Below are 20,745 nucleotides of genomic sequence, written 5' to 3'. Positions count from 1 at the left end.
CACGGTGAAAAACAATGCAAAACACAGCGTGGTGCTGTCTAACACCTGGGACAGAGGCAGGTATGCTGCACTCAGTCTGTTATTCCCTCCATTAGGATGCAGACATGTTGAACAGTTCATGATTGACTCATCTTTATGTAATTGTCTCTAATGACGCAGGAGGAAGGAGACCTGATTGTGTTAGATGGCGCTTGTGTCTGGGTAAGATCAATTGTGATGTAACCAATGTGATGTCCCACTTGGTTTTTACTTGAGCCCAGTATGAACTGTAAGAATGGAGGACATGAAGAAAGTGACTCATAGTTTGGATCTAGACCTCTGAATCAATCCAGACATCTCAGATTTAATTCTTTCATTCATTCTCTGTTAGACTAAATAGCAGCTACAACTAGTCTATTAAACATCTATAGGCCACTGAAACATTCAGCTACATTTCTGATGACATTGTAAACTGATTTCCATCATTTTAACTGACTTTGAGTCTGGATTTAAACATCCATGCTGATAACTGAAGCGATGAACTTTCCTTTATGCTTGAAAACTCCTTATTGGATCATTTCTGTGTTTTGTTTGACGTGGCTATCGTGGCGGACACTCAGGATGGGTCCAAAAGTCACAAAACTGAGCGTAAATGGAGAAAAACTAAAGTTTAAATCTGCTGCAATCTTTACAAAGAGAGTTTCCACAAATACCATTTAGAGGTGAGAAAAGGCAAAGCAATCATTCCTGACTCGGATCATTAATTCAGACTATAACAATGCACCAACACTGTTTGTGGAAAAACAACAACCCACAAGTGTCAGTGCCTCCTGAATTCAATTCTACAGTCGTGTGATGACTTTGCTCCTTTTTTCACAGAAAAAACAAATGAATACTAGACAAACCATCATTGCTTCCTCACCTCAGCAATCAGCCAGAAATAACCTGGTAAAGATGAATCGTTTTAATGTCATAAAGCTGTTTTACATCTCAAAGCCTGCACATTCTGCCTCTTTAGGAGGAGCTTTTTTAAAAGGTTTTTCAGTTTCCTGACAGCAGATGTGTAACAGACAGTCAACAGTTCAGGGGTCTTCCCCAAAGGCCTGAAAACTGCAGGAATCAAAAGAAGCTAATATGGATTCATCTGTGCAAAATAACCATTTAAAACTAACATTATGCAACATCCGCAAGTTCTGACTGACGTTAAGCTCATCTTTCTGGTTAACTGTCTGTCCTCGTGTTATTGGCCCTCACTGCCGCATGTGAGACGGCCAATCATAATATATTAATGGAGAGATTGAGCACTGGTTTGGTTTCTGTGACGTGGTGCATGGTGCCTTCATGCTCAGTCAGGATTCTCAGCCCTCTGTTGTTTAATCTGTACATACTCCTGTCCTCTCACACTATTTAAAACTGTATGGTTTCACATCACATAGACTCTCCGGGACAGTGCATCAAAAACATTAGCAGCTTGATGTTCCAACATATTCCCCAGTTTAATGAGGACAAAACTGAAGTCACTGTTTTTGGGGAGTCTGTCCTTGAAGAGTAAAAATCAAGTTAGAATCCTTGTTTTTGTCCTGAGGTCCGTTTAACAAAGCAGGTTTACTGAAAACTCCGAGTATGTTAACCCTGAAATGAGGGAAACTCTGAGTTTTCCGTTTCACATAGGAAGGTAAGTCAAACCAGAGAAAGAGGGGTAACTCAAGCCTGTTTCACAGACAGAGGTAAGTTAAACTCCGAGTCAGTTACCGCAGTAACTGACTCTATGAACCTAACCTGGTCGGGACCAGGTTTTACTCAAGGAACCTCGAGTTTCTCTGTGTCTCCGCCCTCTTTCAACCGCACACCGCATTCATTTCCTCATTCATTCATTCAGTCGGCAGACGAGTTTTTGCATAGTTCTGCCGTCTGTTATTAAAAAAAATCATTAAAAATATCAGTCAGTGAGAAGTCCATTAGGCACAGTAGGTGGTGACTTGTTTCGTTAACATGGCATGTTAACGTCTTTTGATCATGATCCCGTGGATGAAGGTGCAGCGATACTGCGCAGAGAATTAAATATTCGTCGGGAGGTAGAGGCCACCACCCGTTCTTCGTGCATCTGCCTCTTTCTGTTGGCTGAGTAAAAGTCTGTGTTAGTTTAAATATAGGCTTAATTATTTAACATAACATGATATAGATGAGAACACTTTTTTCATTTTTAAATTTTATTTCATTCGTTAGCAAAAAACAAAACATTATATGAACACACTTAATATTTACAATGTAAAACATGATCAAAATGAGGTAGCTACCTCCATGAGATCATGCAGAGGTCTTACCTGTTTGAACCATGTTTTTATATTTGAATTTAAGCTGCTGCCAAGTGCGCGTCTCCCCCGATTGCACCTAAATGAAATAAATTAATAGGCAACCATTCAAGCAGTTTTGCCCTGTAATATTATTGTGATTTCAAAGGACTACATTTATACTCACGCATTGACCCGAGCAGCAATGTTCTCCCACGCCGTCTCCCTCTCCTTCGCAGCTGCAGCGGTGTTGGACTTCCGTCTAAAAACGTGTTCATATTCGCTGTATGAGCGCATTAAAATGTCTAATTCCAGTGGCGTGAAGTACGCAGCCTTCCGCTTCCCCGTTGCCATGGTGAATCCTTAAATCGGGGTTCCATTGATGCTGTCTTTTTAAAGTTGCGGTGCACGCGCTTAACTCGAGGTGAACCTACTCTGAGTTAATCAAACTAACTCAAATCTGCTGTTGTGGAATCGAAAACTCAGAGTTTCCTATCTCAGAGTAGATCAACTCAGAGTTCAGGGTTACACTCAGAGTTTGTTGAACCTGCTTTGTGAAACGGACCCCAGGAGTCAGACCTAAATTTCAGTAATCACATTAGATCAATACCAAAATCAGCCGTCTACCACCTACAAAAACAGGGTGAGGATCAGAGACAGAGACGGGACATTCACAGGTCTGTCCAAGACAGCAATCAGACGCCTTCAGCTGATCCAGAATGCTGCTGTCAGGGTTGCAGCAGGGAGCGAAAAAGCTCCGCAGCTGATCAGATCTCGACATCAGCGACCAGTTTCTCACAGAATCAGCTTCAAACGGTCTCGGTCCGACATGCTTATCAGATCTCCTGAGCTCTCTCTCAGGTCGGCTGGTTGAGTCAAAACTGAACATGGTGGAGCTGCTTTTAGCTTCTCTGCTAAACTGTCAGAAGAGCAAAGACTGGAGTCAGCGCTGACCCCGAGCTAAAGACTGACCTGTTCGCTGTTGCTTTTAAAGTGATTTTCTTTCAAATCAAATGTTTGTTTTCATGTTTATATTCTGCGTTTTTGCCTGTTTTATTCTTTTATTACTTTTACTCTGTGTGCTTTTGTTTTTTAATTTAATGTGCTTTTGCTTGCTTGCTTTTATTGTTTTCTCATTCGTTTCTTGTGCTTTTGCCTGTGTGCTCTCAAAGCACTTCGAGTTGCCTTTGGCTATACAATGTGCTATAGAAATACATTTCCTTTGCTTTGCCAAGATCGGCCTTGTGCTGCGATGTTTTATTTATTTTTTTATTTTCTTGTGAAACTACTACTTCCAAGGTCAAGAACAAAATTGCAAGTTCAAGTGAAGTGACTGGAAACTGCAGATTCTGTGTAGACTGAAAATGATTCGGGAGGTTGGACACGTCACACGACACAAACACCCTCTGAGAGATGCGCCGGTGTGATGCCAGCCTGCATGAATGCCTGCATGAATGAAGTGAAACAAAATGGCAATTCAGTCTCATTATCAGAGTCTCAGACAAACAAACATCATCCATTCGTAATGCCCTCAGACAACGACAAGGTATTTTGATGATCAATGGAAGCCGTAAACAGAAAAACCACTCAAGTCTCAGTCAGCCAAGTCGAGTGGAAAGAACTGACGCAGGTATGTGGATGCACAATGTGTATAGGCTTGATAGTTAGTGTGAAGGCTATGAACTTGTGCGTCCTTGCATTGATTAAACAATGTCAGCACAACAGAGATCAGGAGTGACAACAATAACTTTGGAGGTTAGGCTACAGGTGGGTGCTGGAGTGGAGATGCAGCCTGTGAAACGCTCTATGAAGAGCAGCAGCAGTGGCAGCAGAAGCAGAAAGAGTGCATACACCACCCGAATGCAAACAGTCCACTGGATGTTACAGAGAGGGTAGAGTGTGTCGCGGGTGAGTGAACAGTTGAAGCTGAAGCCAAATTTGTTGATCAAACTTTTAAATTCATAATAATGCTGTCAAATGATGACAAAAGAGGATAAAATGTGAACATTTCTGTCCACAGAAATGTCAGGATTTAATATGAGGACGGGGGGGTGTCACAGTTTACCCATTGTTGTATTTATCGTTATAAAGTGGACATAAATTTCACAGATTTGCTGACTCGATCAGACACTTTGGCAATAAACGAGGTTTTGGGAAATAAAATCTATTCAGGGAGGAAAATTAAGGAGACTGAAGAGAAGAGATTAGAGGGAAGAAAAGAAAAGAAAAACGAAACAAAGGAAGGAAAAAGAGAAGAAAGCGAACAGAAAATAATCAAAAAGACAAGGATTAAAAGAGAAGTAATAAAAAATAGAGAGGAGGGAAAAAAAACGCTGCCACGGGAGAGGAAAGCTGCGAAAATGTGGGAAGAAGAGAGGAGACAGGAAGAAGACAGGAAACACAGCAAAGCAGTTAAGATGCAAGAGGGAACGATGCATGATGCGATAAGAAGAGAGAGATGAGGAGGTGAAAGGACGATAAAAGAAAGAAAAAGAAAGGAATCAAAGGAGACTGGGGAAAGGAACAAGAAAAGTAAGCCTGAGATGAGACGGTGGAGAGGGAGAGGAGATGAGAGGAGGGAAGAGGAGAGCGTTTGTTGTTTTTGCTGTGCATGAGTCATCGTCAGATCCTATTATGACTGAAGCAGCGTTACCGCTCTCGCCCACTGCTAACCTACGGCTACATGCCTTCAACACGCATCACACACACTCACGCAAAAACATAGACGCACAGGTTGCCACTGCTATTTCTGTGAGGACATTTTTTCTGTGTGTTTTCTCATCGGAAAATGCCAAGGTAACGGCTTTTGTTCCAGAGTCCACAAAAAACACATTAACAAGATTACAATTTGCCGATACACTGACTACAAATAAGATTAGGCCTCATAATACATTGCATTGTGTAACATTTGACAGTAAAATATTCCCCGTCACTTACATTTTCTTTCTAACCCTTGAACCTCACAATTCAATCAATACCTTAACCTACACTGTGACATTTTGCTATAGTAGTGAGAAAATGCCCCGTGAAATCAACCACATTTCATTGGTGGAAATGGTAATTTTGGAGCTACGGTACAGACTGGTGACAAATTTCAGCATTACAATAAGTGTACACACAATGCTCCTGTCGCACGTGGTATTTTTGACCACTAGGAGTCGCCAAAGTCGTAATCTTGAATTAATTTGAACTTGTTTCCGGCGTAGCACTGAAAGCTCGATCGTTCTTCTACTTCAGAAATGGACTGTTTAAGGGACGCTCCACCGGTGATGCGCATTCAGATCAGCTCACATGTCATGAGGAGAACTAGCATTCTGGTGCCGTCAGGGTTACCTCGACTTGGCCTTGGACGCCGGAGACTTTTCAATGGAGAGCTTCTGTTATAAACCGGGGGTGTGGGCTTTTACAAGGCTGCAAGAGCCGAATGAAAGACGGTATCAAGCTGCATTGATTTACACCAGTCCTTCTTTAATATGTCTCTTACAAGTCCACCAACTTTATGGAATTGCGCTACATGACAAACAATTGGCCTCTCTCAATAGCATGACACTGTGACATGGCCCCCCTTTAGGAGAAGAGGTCTGGGTGGACTGAACTCAACCAGGCGGTTTCAGACTGGAAAATGTGAATGCATGCATTTTTTGCAGTGGTCACAAGGGTCTTATTCAGGAAGGCACTGCTTTTTGTTTACCTGGTAATGTGCCTGTGAATTAATCTGTAGATCAATCCGGTGGAGCATCCTCCTTGACCTATTTTATAAGAATTTAGAAAAATTCTCTGTCTTTCTTTCAAACTGTCTCCCACAGCCAATAGCTAATTTCACATTTCCACAATTGAACAATCCCTCCTGGTGTTACGTCTCTCGCAAACGTTCAGGAAATGCATGGACACAAGATGCTCTCCAAATGCTGCCTCACTGAGGAGGCACTACAGGGACGAGCAGGAGGAAACCATGCGCCTGAGGCTACCTTCCCATGACGGCGGGGTGAGCTGCACTCTCCGCTGGTTTGGGGTCAGAGTCGGTGCAGGGAGCGCCGCTCGAAGCTGATACGTCAGTGTAAAACCCTTAAACAAGACCTGATACATGTCTGCTGAAGAAAGAGCTACTAGACTACATACATACCCTCTACTATTACCCTGGAAATCAGACAGGGTTTGCACATTTAAGGCTTTTTGGTTAAAATGTACACCCTGCAGAGAGGTTAGCAGAAAACAAATTGAACCTAAAGTATACTCTCGAGATGCTCGATAAACATCCTTTGCACAAGTGTGCTGAACAATGACAATGTAAGGATCTTTAGAAGCAGACACATTTACAGACGATTACTTGAAGCCTCTCTGAGCTCCTCAGATAACTTCACTGATGGCATGTTTCTTTGACTGAGAGCACTTCACAATCAGTGAGCAGCTGTGACTTTTCTGTCTTCAAAGTGATCTGTGATCTGCTGCCATAACGTGACCTTTTCAGCAAAAAGTTCTGCATGCTGCATTTAAAGAGATCAATACATCATTGGAAAATTGATCGTCATATGTCAAGGTATGCTTGCTGTAAACAAATGAGACACCAGTCATATAGTGTGCTGAAGTAGGAGAGCATATATCAGCTGACCTTTTTAGTCCTGTTTTGCATTGACAGACCACTTTCAGGTCCTGATATTAAGCCAAATACCAGACCCAACCAGGATTACCACATTTTACCACTAGGTGTCGTGTGTGACTCAGAATCGCCACTTCCTGTGGTAGATTTCCGCCTCCACGCCAACTTCCTCCTCCGTGGTTTGGGGAATGAGAGGAGCTGCTGACCTGACACTAAGAAGACTTCCCAAAGTTTCTCTTTTAGGTGGTGGTGGATGAAGCACTTCATCCCCCTCCTGCCTCCCCTGCACCTCTCTAATTGGGTGCATTTGCCTTGCCAGAGTGGCCACCTGCTCTATGCAACCCAAATCTGCTTTGAGAAAATGAATCGGACGAAACTGTGGATCAATGAATGTGGCCATGCTCCACACATCAACCCTTTGATTAAATCATTGTCATACTTCAGCTTCAGTTGTGTCAAGATGCCAGCTTGTAAATCCTTGGTGAGGGCCGTGTCCTCGTCTGCCTCAGCCAACATCTCATTCTTCATGAGTTGGAGCAATGAGAGAAGAAAAGATGCAGTGACAAAGTTCTCCCCTGAGTAAATGTCAGCAAGTTCACTGACTGGCTTGAGGGCTTTGTTGATGGAGTCCAAGACGTCACCATCTTGCCAATTGAGAGAGGAACCTTGGCGTGGGTCAGCATTTCCACCCACTGGATCTGCTCCAGAATTCACTCTCAGCTGCACACTCCTTTTGAATGATAGTGATAAATTAGTAATAGACCTTAGTTTAGGTCTAATGAGACTAGGCTAAACACATCAACAGTAATTAAAACTGATTATGCACATACATTAACATGCAATGGAATGCATCCTTTTGTCAGTGACCTCCAAGATCAGAGCAGTCGCATTTTGGCAAGGTGTAGGCAACAAAACCACTTGGTGGGTTTAGGATAAAATCAGAGTTTGGCTTAAAATACTTACATACTACTTACTTCACTTATAAAAGAAATCAACCTTTACTTTTGGTTTCACACAGGATATGAACCCTGGTCTCCTGGGTGAAGGTCCTCTGCTTGACCCATCCAAACACCCCAAACTTCCTCCATAGATGGACTTCTTGCTCTTTATACTACATCATTTGACAAGTTGGGAGTGAGAACGGGCCGCCTATACGTTAAAAAATGGTGTTAAAGAGGCACCCAGTGCCTTAAAAAGTAAGGCTAGGAGGTCCTGACCAAGTGTCCATATGTATGTGACGAGTTTGGAACGAGAATGTGTGGAACCAAAAGTCCAAATCCTTTCGATGGCAGCTGGAGTCAATCTCAACTGACATTGGGCGAGAAGCGGTGTACATCCTGGACAACCAATCACAGAGCTGACACATAGACACAGACAACCATTCACAGTCACACCTTCAGGAAAGTTAGACATGCCAGTTAACTTAGCCTGTAGCCTTTAGGACTGTGCAGCCCCAGTCCAAAACCCACATATCCTAAATTCCTAATGATACATTTATTGAAAATGGTGATTCACTTTATATTGACGAAGTAAACAATTAAGCAGATGAAAAATCAGCTTTCTGGCACCAGAAGTAACCTGGTGTTGCAGACCTGCTCAGCTGTACAGCTTTACAACTCGCCTCTCATTAACCTCATTCTCTCTCTCACACACACTCACACAAACTAAGTGTTCAAATATACATAAGCAGGCCACTAAAAGAAAGTTCTTGATATTTATATTCTTATTTTTGGAGTTTTGGCCTGTCTTCATGTCGTGGAGGTCAGAGGTCAGAGGTCAGCTGACACTGCGCTAAGCTTCCCACTAATAGTCTAATTTGCTTGTTTTGCTGACGCCTATAAATAAACCCACTCATGGTGTTCTGATGCTAAATGTTGCCAGTAGCACCTTCAGTGCTGTGTTCTGCCCTCTGACTCATCCATTTCCTCTCCTCCGCCGTTATTCTCTCTCCCGTCTCCTCCTCTGACCTCCTCCTCTCCTCCTTTTCCTGTCTTCTCCCTCTTCTCCCCGTCCATCAGCGATAACACAACTAAGCCTTATTAAAAGGGGTTTTTGGCGTTGGAGCTAAATCACACACTCAGTTTATTACACACCCACACATACAATCGCAGGCTTGCTCTCCACTAACCAGCACATTATTTGATCTTCCGGTCTCCTGATTAATGGGATCTCCTCCTTGAACTGATAAGGACTAGAAACCAGGCCTTCTATCTTTCTCCTTCACACTCCCCTCTGTTTTTATCTGTGTCTCTCTTATGCCCCCCCCCCACACACCCCCCCCCCCCCCACCCCCCAGGGTCTCTCTCACTCAGCTTCACTTTTTGTCCTCTCTCATTCTCTTTTCCTCCTCTTTCGTGCCACATTTCATGCAAATCACGGAGGCCATTATTATTTGTGCTCTTAAATTTCCCCACATCATCTGCATGATAGATGTGTGTGACATGCAGACACACACACACACACACACACACACACACACACACAGACATGAACACACACACACGAACACACACACACACACGAACACACACACACACACAGGCTTGTTTGTCCATAACCTGTCCTTCAACAAGGAAATGAGATGTTTTGATCAAACAACTGTTACACGACGATGGCGAGCTACTTATAAATGCATTAGAGTGGTCATTTCCTTTTAACTGCACACACACACACACACACACACACACACATACGATGCAACACAGCTAGATTTGCAAGCAGTGACTGTCTTTTCTTTCAACATTTGTATTATCTATCTCACTATCTGTGCTCAGTTTTATGTTTGGCAGTGCCTTCGGGGTTAAAGTCCCAACCATGAGCCACACCATCACTGCTTTGATTCCAGTCGGGGGTCTTTGTTGCACATCATTCTCCATACATTGCTGTTATTGTGCAAATTTGCCAGTTAACATGAGGAAACGGGCAGTTTCTTTTAATTCTGGGGAAAGTTGTTGATGTAGCATCAACTGGAACACGTTCTGCTCCACCTCGCTGGGAACAACCTTGTCTGTCACCAGTGTTTGGCATTAATGCATTCCTGAATGGCACATTAAAGTGATGTGATTTTTCTTGTAGCGGCGGTCGTGTAATGTCTTCGTACTGGCTTGGCACAGAGGCTGGAGGTGTGAGGAGGGGGCCAGCTTCAGCTAAAAGAGAAGGAGCGCGCCATATATCCACATTTGTCTTGTTCCATGTTGTGTTTTGTTAGCTGCAGTCAGGAATGGCATGTCTTCTGTTCAGAATCGGAGGTTGTAGGAATGCCACAGTTTCATTTTGACGACATCTGGAGTGGCGCCTTGGCTAAGGTAGCTGCTGATGGCCAGTAAACAGCTGCAAACCATAAGCTGGCTGCTCGTTAAACCACAATGTCTCATTTCATATTACATGTGCTAAATACAGAACGTGTGTGAGTTCAGAGGCTTTGGAGTTGTTTCAAAGCACCTCTGTCAGAGAAGAAAATAACAAGTAATTAATTAAAGTCTGCTAATGAGTAACCAATTAATTAATGCAATGATGATAATGAGTAGTCAGTTGTGTTTTTTTCAGCAAGTTGCCCAACACTGCCTTTCCCAACAGTGGCCAAGCAGTGTAAAGAAGAGCGTATGCACCTTTTGATTGGACTGCCTCTAATGATTTACCACAAACAACAAACAGCAGTTCAGGTGGTACAGTTTTGCAAGAACTTTGCTTTTTGCATCTTCTCTGGGAGATGTGGTCTAATTTACATGAAATTACACACTCTGGCCTGCAGCAGTTAGCTCTTTGAAGACTTTGGGATGTCTGTTCTTGACAAATATGTCTTCAGTCTTATTTAGAAATGCATTTCTTATTGGTAATGCAAAAGTCAAATCCCTGTGAGTATTCCCACCTCTATCCTTTCTGCCTCTTTTTGCACACTTTCCTTAAAGGTTTGTTCTTTATTTCCTTATCAAACAGAACAAGCACGATCCAGTTCTTTTCCTACAGCTTGATTTATCTGTCCAAGGACAGGAAGGTTTACTGATGGTTTACATTACGGTGTTTATCGCCACTCAGTGTCACATTCTGCACGCTCCTAACCTTGGAGTGATGGTGCACTCTTCTGTCACTGAGCAGCGCCAGCTGGGGGTTGAGTGCCTTGCTCGAGAGCAGCCACGGGGTGCTTAAGAAACGAGTGGATGCACTCAGCTCCTTCCCACAGCTTTTTACCAAGCGAATTCCATGAAGTGCCCCCCATTAAAAATGAAGGACTGGTACAATTAGGGGCCTCAAACAGCCATTCATGGGTCCATAAGGCAGTTATCATTGGACTGCAGGGTCACTGTGTATCCAGCATACTAATTCAAAATCTGCATCTCTCACTCACACAGACGCCAAGAGCAGAAAACAACTCTCACACCATCTCTCTCCATGTCTCGCGCACACACACACACACACACACTCATCTTGAGCAAACACCTTTTCCACTTTGTCACATACACACACATAAACATGGCCTTACACCTAACACACACAAACTCTGTTCTCATTTAGCCATGCACTGCGTGTCACGCAGACACAGATTAAGTAAACATGGAGAGGATTTCCAATCAGAAGATAAACATCCTCGTGGGGTTACAGGGTACATGGTCTGCTAGAGCACAGCGATGATGGAAGGGATTGCTTTATTTATTTATTTTATTTATTTATTGGTGAGACACAATGCAACGGGTGAATGTTAACAGAGAATAAGACAAGACAGATGCATCAGTCCACACTACATCGCATCACTATAATATGAAGGTAAGACTTGTGGAGAGAAGAAAGGAGAAGAAAAAGAGCAGGAGGAGAGCGAAGAAGTAGATCAACCATATGAGAGACAGATTGCTGGGGGTGAGGTTAAGGTGTAGTGGGGTGGGACATAGGGTTCTCGTTAGAACTGAGAAAGATGGCTGCCAAGGCCAGTCTACATCTACAGCTACGGAGGGAGAGGGGGGGGCTGCAAAGGTAATCCCTGAGAAGCGGAACAGAGGATGGATCAGGGAGGTCTACTGACTGCTCTTTACAGGAGATCTTGGTGAGGGGGTCCCTACTGTTGGTCGCACCCAGACCCTTTGGAGGGTGCAGGGGGTCTATTCACTGTAGGTGTTAGATATTTTGCATGTAAAGTTGCTTTTTGACCCCTCATCACCAGAACCCCATATCTGCCCTCCCCGAGTCTCAAAAGGTCAAGTGGGCCTCCATCCATATACAGGGGTGTTGATGGGTAGCGGGTAGAGGTCAGGAGATAAATGGACTGCATTTATACAGGACTCATCGGTCTAACTCACCACTCAAAGGGCTTTTCAACATCAGCATTCAGCCATTCAAGCACGCATTCATTCATACCCTGGTGGCAGAGGCTACCATGATAGCCGCTCATGCACAATCACTCACTGACGGCGCAGCATCGGGAGCAATGTGGGGTTCAGTGTCTGGAGTGTAGGTCACATGTAGACTGCAGGGGCCAGGTATCGGACCACCAAGAGGACGACTGCTCGACCTCCTGAGCCCCAGACAGAGGGAGCCTACAGACACAGCTAACAATAATAATAATAATAGGGATAATAATAATAATGAAGACGGTGTTATATTTCAGTGGAGAACTATAGCGGATTTATTTCAGATTTCATGACGATGTTGGCAGACAGCTGAAAGAAAATGAGAAAGGACAAACAACAAAATAAATAAAACTTCAAACAACAAAACAACACAAAAACTATAAAAACAACACAAAAAAAGTAGTTGGGGTTGATATTCGACTACTGTTATTCATATCATCACCATCGCCATGAGCACTACTACTAACAACAATGATAACAATAAACAGACTGAAGTAGGCAGAGAAGCCGGAATAATGATCCCCCCCCCCCCCCTATTAGAGATCACAAAAGGAACAGAGAGAGAGAAAAGCAGGTCAGGGAAGAGAAAGGTTATGTTTTGTCATGAGGATTGAGCTGTTGGCAGACAAAGGCATGAGCAGGAGAGAGAAAAACATTGTGTTGTTTTATGTATTGTGGCGAGTGTGAGTCAAGCTTTTCATAGCTACGGACTGGAAACCAGATTCTGTGAAATGTGGCGGCCTTATTCTTAATAGTGGGGGGCATTTTTCCATTGAGTAGTGCTTGTGTTGCTTTTGGGTTGCCAGTTTAGGAATATGGTGTTTTTGGTGATAATTAAGGCGGTGAGGAGAATTATGGAAGTGATTTGTGACTTAGTAGTCAGAGTTGCATGGTCAGAGGGATGCAGCAGCACAGTGTGCATCAGCTGATCAGCGACTTGGTAGGTGATTAATAGGAGGACAGTGCCAGGTGGCATGCCGGTAGGTGTCTGCTGAGTTTTGCGTGCACATGTCTGAATCACTAAGTCCCATCTTAAACAGCCCTTTGTGTGGTGCATTCTTTGTAAAATCTTATCTTTGTTAAGGATAACATAAATTTGACAGTAATTTCTTGATAGATGTGAGTTCTCTCAGTTTTCCCATTCATACAGGTTGTGCTAGACTGTAGGATTGGTGATACCTTTGCAGACTATGGTTAATTCCAACTGTAAAAAAAAAGTCCAGAAGCAGTGACTGTGGTAGTCTGAAAGAGGTGCTACAGGTGTGTGATAACCTTTTCTTTCCAGGAGGGGAAATTTAGAGGCATCATGTTCACTGAGAAGTCTGAATTGGTGTGATGAAATCCTTGTGGAGGTCTGTTAGATAATAAATCACTTGAAGTGTTCCTCTTTAAGTAGCAGCTTCTGACATTCATGCAATTCACACAACAAGTAACGTCCACCTTATTTAGTGTCACGAGACCATTAACACGCTGCCATCAGATATGTGGGTATATGTTTAGATATTAAAAGCATTATATGCACTGCATCACCAACAGTATGCCGAACATCACTTCTGTTTCATTCCAAAACGATTAATCTGCTGGTATAAAAGCCTCCACTATTCTGGCTTCAGGCTCTCCACCAGATTTTGAAACCTGGCCGCAGGGATTTGCTCTCATTCAGCCACAAGAGCATTAATGAGGTCGGTCACTGATGCTGGGAGATAAGGCCTGGCTCGAACTCAGCTCTCCAGTTCATCCTAAAGATGCCGGACGGGGTCGGAGCTCTGTGCAGGCCAGTGCTTCCACACTGAGCTCAGAAAGCCACTTCTCCACAACCTGCTCTCACCAAGCTGCAACATTAAGAGTCCCCTTTTTTGGAACTAAGGGGCCGAGCTCAAACCATGAAAATCAGGCCCAGGCTGAAAGCTGAGTCCACAAATATGCAGCACATCGCAGTATCATAAGGTGGGTAATAATGCACGGCTCTTGTTTTGAGGGGGTCAGTTAGTTTACACACGCACAAGTTGCTTCCAGCTGCAAGAAGACATAAATCACAGCAGCACAGTTCAGTTCTTAGCACCGCTCAGAAAAACTCCAGCTCAGGAAACATAGAAAGAAAGCACGAATGAGCTGTTGCTTACAAGAGATTTATAGATTCACACGGTGTCTTATCCATCATGTGTTTCCTGGACAGTCTCTCCTCGCTGAGCTGCAGTGGACTGACTTCTAACAGATACTCACTTGATTTGTCTGACCAGGTCTCAGATTAACCTCAGATAAACGTGTCCAGTCACACACACTGACATTGCTTTAGGAACATGGCTCAGTATGAACAGGAGGAAGGAAAACTTGTATCAATGCACATATGGGATTATCTTCAGGACAGATTTCTAAAGCTGTGTATCTGTCCTTTGACCAATTTAAATTAAGAAAATTAAGAAATGTCTAAACCAGATTTTCAGATGGATTTTTGTATTACTAGTAATTTATCTCATCTTCTTACATGTGTTTGTTCACAAATATTGAAAATAAGAATATATGATGTTTTTCTCATAAAACAATAACTATCAGACATTTTCTTGTCCCGAGCTGTCTAACTTCAGCCCTCTCACACATGACCTGCAGAAACACACAGCGTCTGGAATCAGGTGTTAATACCGAGAAGTCTCCCTCTCATCCATACCATCGTCAGCACCATTCTGCCTCTGCTTCACATGCGACACTTTCTCAGCTGCACACATTCCCATATGCGCACTCTCACGCACGCACGTGCACACTGTAGCTGACCAACATCATCACTGTCTGCCTCCTCCTGCGTTCATGCTGCAGGACCAACACGCAGTCTCTCTCCCCCTCTCTCTCGCACACAAATACGCACGCACACGCGCCCTGACCTGCCAGCATCAGTAGCCTCGCGCAATCTCTGCTGAAACGGCGGAACAAACCCGTGGTGACACGTGTGCGCACAGCGCGCGGTTCCAACAGACCAAGCGTGTCCACGCGCGCACACACAGGCTGCGCGCGCGAGCATGCATACACACAGAGAGACGCACACAAACACACAATTATCAAAGCTGCAGGTGCTTCTCAATCAGCCCGCAGAACACGTGCAAAAAAGGCTCGCGCGCGCGCGCACTTCCAGTGATCCAGAAAACTCAAAACACACGAAGCAGAAACTGTGAAGAGTCAAAGAGTCTCCAGGAACAAACTGCTCACATTTCAGCACGGATTTAAGCAGCAAGAAACCAACATCCGCGCGAAAACACGCACCGGCACGCACGCACGTGCTGGCGCAAACACAAGCGCACATTCGTTTGTTTTGCCTCCCTACCTTCCTCGTGCATCCGCTGCAGGCAGAAAGTGAGGTTCCTCCGCCAACCCGGCATGGTGATGGAGGAGAGGAGAAAGTGGAGGAGAGGTCTAGATGAGGAGGAGGATGAGGGTGATGATGATGAGGGATGATGAAGAGGAGTGATGATGATGAGGAGAGTAGATCCTGTCCGGTGGAGGTGATGACACACAGGCGACAGCAGCCACGGCAAATATAACGTATCCCCCCTCTTTCTTCTTCTTCTTCCTCTCTTGTCCTCCTGTTCTTCTCCTCCCTCTTTCTTCCTCCTCTGTCTCTCCCCCGGTGTGTCTTGCGGTAAACGGCGAGCAGCGGCTGCTCTCTCCGGTAACGACCCCGCTGACAGTCCGTGTGACAGTCGGCCCCGCTGCGGCACCAGTGGTCGGTCTCTCTCTCTCTCTCTCTCTCTCTCTCTCTCTCTCTCTCACTCACTCCTCTGTCTTTCACTCTGTCCCTCTCTCCTTGTCCCTTACTATTTCGTCCTCCACTCTCTGCATCCAATCATCTTCCCCCCTCTGAGTTCATTTTCAGTTCAAATGCCTTTTTTACTTGCTTACAAAACAAAACATTTTGTTTCCAAGGCGATTTACATGAATACATTTGACTACTTTTATCAATATTTAGCAAGTAATTTCTGCATTTAAGTACACGGATACACATAACTAAACTCATATTAAGTCCTTAACAAGCATCAGCTGCTGGTGGGCTGTTCATTAACTTATTATATGTGGCCAAACGTTCAAACCCACTGAACCTTTCTCCCCCTTTCTTTCAAAATTCTAGTGGAAGATCCTTCATAGTTCACAGTTCATATCAGAGATGCCAGGTTGAAGTTTTGGGAAATAGCGAGTGCTGGGACTGAATATGTCACTCCATGTAAACATGATCAAGTGAATGCGGACAAGGTGGCAGCATGTGTGACGCTCTCAGAGTGAAGTCACGTGATTGTTTATTAAAGCGCATCTCTGCACACCTGCACAGGTGTTCTGAGTTGTTCTGATTGGACCTCTGCTCAGGTGGAAGTGAGCTGGAGCCATGCTGGTAATCATGACCCTGACATTAATATGTGTAACAAGCAGAGACACATCTGCGTTCACTGAGTGTTACTGTTCGTTGCATTACTCATTTATCAAGACTGAAATCTACAAACCTTGAAAAGTAGCACTTTCATAGCAAAGCAAGCAAAAATAATGTGAGACAGACTCACCTTGTCCAATAAAAACAAATATAGTAACAAGCTTTTATATATGTATTTATTTTACATTTAAAACATGCTTTACAGATAATAAAAACATACAAGGAATATGTACAAGCAATTAAAACACACAGTTATAAAATGTCAGAGTATATATAATATAAAATGGAGAAAAGTTTCATTTAAAGGTTTAATGAGATTCAGAGTAGAATGAAAGGCCGTATCTCAGAGCAGGCTGGTTGCTTCATCATCTCTGAGCAAAGTGTCATTTCACTGCACTGCTGACCTTCCTCTGAATATCATTCATGTCCAGTGAATGGCTGGTGAGTGTAAACCACTGGGTGGCAGATGCAGTTGTCCTTGCCGTGTGATGAAAGTGAGGATATTCTGTGTGACAGCACTTACGCTTGTTTTGTTAACTGGGTTGTCACCAAGGCAAATTCCCAACGCTGTCTCTTAAATATAATTAAATCGATGCAAACTCTGGAGTGCAGATTACATGGTGCGGATATGAATTAAACAAACGTCGCTTTGTTTGTCCTTTGATAATTGAGTTCTGTAGGAAGATTCAATTTCCAGCCTTTAGCAGCATGAAGCGCCTGCTGATACAGTCTGTAAATCCAAGTCCATCAAAATTCCAGCCTTCATACAGGAAAGGCATGTTGGACTTTCAAAGTCAGCATGCAACTTTAAAACGTGGAGGACTGGCTGTAAAACTTGGATTGGCTGTGAGTGTCCATGTGATGCGTTAAGTGGAGTGACTTTAAAAGTGTCTCACAATGTTTCTTTACTCAGCTGCATGTCCAAGTTTTGATGGCATCTAAGCAGGTTGAATGAACCTCTGACCAGCAAATAGGGTATGATTTGAATATATAAGGATTTATTATTTCTGTTCACTGAAATGACTGCAGCAACAGGAAGTTACATGATCAATCCAGACTGTTCACAAGAATTTGGAGGTACTACGTGAAAGAAACCATGATGATGCCATGATGCCATTTCAGCTAATTGGTTGGGAACATGCGACATGTTGGTCACAGGTGCTGCTTAAGGAGGCGTCAGTACACTTCAAACAGTGCGCTTGTCAGATGGTGGAACAGCGTCTGAAACCCTCACACGTTTCCAGCATCAGAATTTGGGATGCTGCGACTTGCAACTTTACGAAACCGCCAACCTGTCAAGCCCAACCGCTGCACACAGCGACTGGTCGCGCATGCAGAGGTGAGAAAGTGTGCTATTACTGTCACTTTTCATGTGTCAGCTACACTTTCTATGAACTTTCTACCACCTGATGACAGCATAACGCCACAAAAAGCTGACAAAAAGAAGCCATCAGTGCGTCACTGCACGACGTTGTTAATGCTAATGTGTTAGCAGTTTACACATCCAGCAGACACAGAGCAACAGTTGCCTCATTATGAAGAGCTTCTGCCCATCTGATGAATGCAAATCCAATTATAATTCTCATTTTTTTGGCTCTAGTTTTGTTTCCACCAACAATAATATGTGGCTCTTTAGTTGCTTGATTCTTTCCCATTTCATATTTAAAGAAGAACTGCGTGCCGTGCCCACATCTTGTAGGAAAATCACCTCCTATAGCTCCACTGTCACACTCATGTAGCTCGTGCTCCCTGATTCAGCCTCTGTGGGGCTTCAGTATACATCACTGTGACATCACAGATGAGGGGGCGGAACGGGCGCTTCTTCATTTGCTGATTGCGGGACTGAAGCAAGCGTTCACCAGCACAAACTGAGCTGCCCCGAGGCGCAGGAAGAGCAGATTTGAATACTCATCTGCAATCAGTGTGAGATGGTAAACGGCACACAATTGAGAACACACACACACAATCACAATCCCTCATGCTGTAGATGTTCTTGAATGCATTGCCTCCTCTTCCTCGTCTCTCTGTCTTCGGCACACAGTCAGGTTTTACATAGGTTCATTCTTGACCTTGGAGGTGGCAGATTGAAATAAGATGTTGCTGGCTCTCTGTTTGTTGTTGTGAGATTGTCTTCATGATCCACTTCAGAGTTTCTTCTGCAGAGACATGTCTGTTCATGATTTTCCCGTACATTCACAGTGACCCCATCTCACTGTTTGATACAGGCTATTATTTTTTAGGCTACTATGTTTTTAGCCATGATGCTAACTAGGATAGCAATGCTGATCTGCCAGTCAGTCCACCACTTTGTTCCAAATTGAAACATCTCAACAGCTGCATGGGTTAGCGCGACATGTTGCATAGATATTCATGGTTCCCAGATGTTGCATCCAAATGACTTTGGTGATCCCCTACCTCTTCCTGTAGCGCCACCATGAGGCTGGGATTAGGCTAAATAGGATAAACTTTAATAAATAAGAGACCCCTTAAATTTTCGTTTTAACATTTGCATGTTTTACTTCACTTAAATCCATGCAGAGAACATTTTTAAGGCAGAAAACACGTGTTTTAAGCTGCATAGACCCCCACAGGACAGGACAACTCCCCTCTGAAACCCAGAGTCAGCAGCTCGCTCAGGTAGGTTCCACTGCAGGTAAAATTCTCAACCCTCCTGTTTTCCCTGGTTAGAAAAGAACAATATACCTACTTGTTTAAAGTAATTTAAACAAGTAGGAATATATTTCATTTTAACATTTAAAGAGATCATATATGGTTACTATATCAGAACGCTGCATTAGATATATAATTAAACCCACTTATCATCAAGCTGATGTCCAACTAATAAAAAGGCAAACCATCCAGTTTATTGACTGGGATCCATGAGCAGTGCAGTTCCTGCATAATGAGGTGATTTTGAATACACACACACACACACACACACACACACACACACACACACACACACACACCGACACACAAAGTCACACAAACACTGTGTGTGAACCTGGGGGGCTGTTTGGTGGAGGACTATGACCTCTTGTGGTTCTTTGGTGGAGGTGCAGGGCAGCTGGTCCCTCTGCAGTGTGCTGTAGCTGAAGCCACTGATCCATGGCTACCTGCATTACAAACTGCTGACTTCATCAAATTAACATACACATACGCAGACACACACTCAAACAACACCTTGTCCTTACTGCAGTGTTCACTCTAAACACAGTATTTCATACTCACACACTCTCATCTACTCTCTATCCCTTACACACACACACACACACACACACACACTTAATCAATCTAGCTATCAGTCTAGCTTCTCTCTAATTCTCTGTGTCCCATCACTGCCTAAAAACCAATGTTGCACAAAGGACGAATTAAGACTAGATGAGATCTCTGATGGTGGTGAAATTATAACACACACACAGGCACGCACACACACACAAATGGGCAAATATTGCTCAAGAATGAGATAGGAGATAAGACGAGAACATTTCAGACGATGCAACATGTGAAGGACCCGCTGACACAGTGACACAATACAGCAAGAAAAGGGAAACAAGCTGAGTGGTTTTGTTGACAAATGTGCAGATCAGCAGAAGTCCTGAAGTTTGCGCAGCTACCGCAGAGATGCAGTGTGGGCAAAAATACCCAAGAAAATAAAAGTACAGACTGTTTTTTCAGTGCAACTTTTCCCACATGGAACATGCCATGTTGCAAAAAAAAAAAAAAAGGACAAAGAAAGCTTAGGATTGTTTCTGCACACAACAGCTGCAGCACTGCGATAAGCTGGACACCAAACGGGAAGAGTGTGCAGCTGCTTTCTCACAAACCCTGACCCTGACCAAGTTCTAGTTCTATCTATCTATCTGTCTATATGTCTTTGTCTTTTTAGCTGATATATCTCCTGCAGCTGTAATGTTTGTACACATTATGATAGACTGAGAGGAGTTGATGTTATTCCATGTCGGGAGGTGAGAAGTGGTGGAAAGTCACGATGCATTTATGGTGAAACTGTTCTAAAGTCTGGTTCAGAATGGTCTGATTTGTGCTTTGGCGTTTGGTTTGCCCGTTCTGGGCTACAGCAGAAACATGGCGGTGCAACATGGTGGACAGTGTAAAGAGCTCATTCTAATT

The sequence above is a fragment of the Chelmon rostratus genome, chromosome 2, assembly GCF_017976325.1.
Source record: "Chelmon rostratus isolate fCheRos1 chromosome 2, fCheRos1.pri, whole genome shotgun sequence".
Classification (NCBI taxonomy): Eukaryota; Metazoa; Chordata; class Actinopteri; order Chaetodontiformes; family Chaetodontidae; genus Chelmon; species Chelmon rostratus.
This window is presented reverse-complemented; position numbering follows the sequence as displayed.